Genomic DNA, 3,820 nt, shown 5'->3' with positions numbered 1-3,820 from the left:
AAATCCACCTTAACACTCAAACCTGAGACTATCAGCAGAATAATTCTTGAATGAGAACAACACTTACAAACACCTGTTGTGAATCTGTGATGGGCAAGATTTGGGCCATCTTTTTTTTTTTTTTTTAATAAATCTGCCAATCTTCTTTAACCCTGACTGTGCATTAGAAATTCCAGAAAAAGCCAATCAGATCCCTCAAAGCAGTCAGAGGGAGATGGAAAGGGATTTGGATGAGTATAAAGGAATGGTTTAATTGCCACTTGTTCAGGTGGGGTTTAGAAGTCTCACAGACTGGGCAGGAAAAAGCTCTTTCTCATAGGCTGTCTTCAAGCAGAAGCCGAACAGTTTAGTGGATTGCCAGGATGGGCCTACACCCGTTGTTAAGCTCTAGAACTTAGTCTTCCTAGGCAGTGGGAAGCTTAGGGGAAGACTGAAATCTATATGTTATTGGCACCAGTAAAATCCATCTAAGGTTTGAACCTAAGGGAAATTTGTTAATTTTCTGTCTCACAATTTCTGGCTATCTCTTTCTCTCTTTCTGAAACAATATGTCATATAGTGAAACTGTTTCTCTAAGTCTCACATTTTGTTACAAATGTATAAACTTTAATCCTTAATAACAAAGCCATTGTTTCCCCCTCCCAGGAATCACATACAATTCTTATTTTTATTACCTCTGGCCTCCATCTTGGTTCTCATTAGAAGACAATGTTGTTCCATCCTAATTACCATGGGTAGGAAGAGGTGAAATATACCTCTGCATCATGCTTGAGGAAGGTGGAAATGTACTTTTAAACATTAGTATCATTTACCTCATCACTGACCCAGGCTAGTCCAGTCTCATCAGATCATGGAAGCTAAGCAGGGTCATTCCTGGATGGTATTTGGATAGGATACCACATGGTCACTATGCAGAGGAAGGCAATGCCAAACCACCTCTGATTGTCTCTTGCCTTGAACACTTTATGGGGTTGTCATAAGTCAACTATGACTTAATGGCACTTTACATACAAATGCATAATTTACTTCATAGGTTGTTAACCTACAGAGAATTTTCCAAGCACTTTTAGACCAGTTCCTTAATAATTGTATGACTGCTCAGTTGTTTGATTTTACCCTGGGATGGTGGGGTGGTTGAGGGGAGTTAGTCCTCACATTTTCAAAAATAAATAAATAAAATGCTACGACATTTATTTTAATGTCATTTGTTCTCACAAAGTTAAAAAAACAAAACCTCACAGTTTCTCCCACTAAAATCCATCACACACTTTATGTAAATATATCCATTATCTGAGGCAGAACCAAGTAACAGCCACTTTCCACTCATTTGCATTAGTCTATTTAACAGTCTTGTATTTCAAAAGTTACCTTGGTTTCATACCCAGAATGAAATGTTCTAATGAAATGATGGCTGAAACCCCATCTCTAAAGAAAAAAGAACTATCCTTTATTTTGTTGTCATGGTAATAATTTTCCCTTTTTAAATGTTCCATTTTGTATTTACATTATCTTCCCCACCAGCAGCTTCTTTAAAGAATCAGCATCTCAGTAACATAGTTTAATTAATTTGATGTTGTTTTGTTTATCTAGCAGAGCCCAGTAAAGTCAATAAGATCCCTTAATGCTCAGAGACTACTAAATTGAGCTCGTCATCCCTTAATACACAAGATTCCACACAGTTCAATGTATTTGCATATTTATTCTTTAAAATTAATATAAAATCTGATAGTGAACCAACAAAAGAAGGGGGGGAAATTGCCAGACTTATTGTGTCACTCTCAGAATGCTGCAAAATCTTGATGAACCAAGATATACTTTTCTACAGTTGAATGAGCTGATTTGACTAACAAAATGCATCATAAGTTTGAAATGCAGTTCAAGTTCTTCTCAAAGCCTTTTAAATTTAAAATAAAAGAATTGCTGATCAACAAAGTGCCTTGAAATGATACCTGATTAACAATGTTGTTAATAAACTAATCTAAATGCATGCTTCTGGGCATCTTCCAAAGAAAAGACCTTTGGAAATAGGGCAAGTGGAAGGGAATGGCTATGCATAATGGAAACATTCAATGCCTTGAATTTCAGATAGTCTGCTTAAAATGATGGTGTTAGAGAAGCACAAATAGTAATCATCCACAAAAAACCCTTTCCTTCCTCACAATAAGCCATAGCTCAATTGGTCTGACAGATTTGTAATTTACATCTTCCTCTGAGATAAGCAAATGCTCTGTAAACACACGGTTCCATGTACATGTGATTGCCTCATTCATATAAGTCCATGTGCTCAGAGGACTGTGCACACAAGCCTATTTCCTTCACTGAAATTCATGGGAAAGCCCTTGTAGTGGGGAGGGGGGAGTTCTCTGTATGCACTGGAATCCATTTCACATCAGTGAAGTGAGGTAAAGGTCAGGACAATAGGTAATTTTACTTATTCTCTGCAGAGTGTTAATCTTTAAACTACTAAAAGTATACTCAGTTATCACCATGGGAGAATAAATAATTTCAACAAAAAGTGATAATTATGATGGTGATAAAATCCAGAGCTCATCCTCTGAAGGACATTCTGTTGGATATAAAGAGATTTTTCAAAACATTTCTAGGAAGAGAGAGAGAGGGTCATTCTTAATGGGTAGCACTAACCAGGGGCAAAATAGATCTGACAGTGGGCAATGACATTTTCGAGAAAGATTTACTCTTTTAAAATTGCTGCAAGGGTATGGTGCTTCCCTCTTGAGATCTTTCTCCCCCAGGGGAAGTAAACAAGATCTCTTGAGGCCACCATGCTGTGCTGTGGGCATGATCAGGATTGGGCTCTTGAGGCAATTTTTAAATGGCCAAATCCTCTGTTAAAATGGCATTGACAGGCATGGGTTGGACCTGTGGTTTTTGTCGTGTCTCATTTAGTCCTTAGTGTATTGGAATAAAGTGTCCAGACGTATGATGATTTATTTAGTAAATATGTTATTCATTACTTTTATATCTTCCATTTTTATCAGCTGCCATATTAACTTGTAGGAAAGTCTCATCAATGCCATATTAAGATTCCATTAGTTAGCTCTGAGGACCTTCTATGCTTGTGAAAGTGTCTTTAGTAATCTCAAGTGTAATTCATATTCCATTTTCATCCCAGAATATCATGTCTTCTGTGCAGTTTACTTAACTGTATTTTTCTATTAGCGTAGCTGGCTGACAGTTTAAAATAATAATTTTCAGCTCTCTCTGGCTGTCTTCTGTGGTCCCTTTAAAGTTTAAAGACATTGCAAAAGACAGCCCAAAAAAAAGCTATTCAGGGGGGAAGTGCTCCAGGTCATGCAGCTTTTTTAGGCTATCTCCTGCAGCCTCTTTAAAGGTTAAAGGGACTGCAGAAGACAGGGTGAAAAACAACTGTGCAGTGGGGAGGCACTCCAGGCTGTGTAGCAGTCATGGGCTCTCTTTTGCAGTCCCTGCAGAAGTTTAAAGGGATCAGAAAAGTTTAAAGGGACTGCAAATGTCAGCATGAAAAACAGCTGTGCAGCAGGGAGGCACTCCCTACTACATAGCTCTTTCAGGCTATCTTCTACATAGCTCTTTCAGGCTATCTTCTGCAGTCCTTTTAAAGTTTAAAGGGACTGCACAAGATAGCCGAAACAGCTGGGTGGCAGGGACCCTCTCCGCCTTTCAGCTGTTTTTGCAGCTTTAGCTGGGAACAGAAAGCAGGGGTGTAAAGGGACTCAGAGTCCCTTTAAACCCCCACTTTCTGGTCCATCCACAAACCTCATGAACCACTGTAGAAGCTCATGGAAGTTCATGATGGTGAACCCATCATGAACTTCTGTTC

The sequence above is a fragment of the Gekko japonicus genome, unplaced genomic scaffold (assembly GCF_001447785.1).
Source record: "Gekko japonicus isolate JY-2015 unplaced genomic scaffold, Gekko_japonicus_V1.1 scaffold1232, whole genome shotgun sequence".
Taxonomy (NCBI): domain Eukaryota; kingdom Metazoa; phylum Chordata; class Lepidosauria; order Squamata; family Gekkonidae; genus Gekko; species Gekko japonicus.
The sequence above is the reverse complement of the archived record's forward strand: the minus strand, read 5'-3'. Positions refer to the sequence as shown.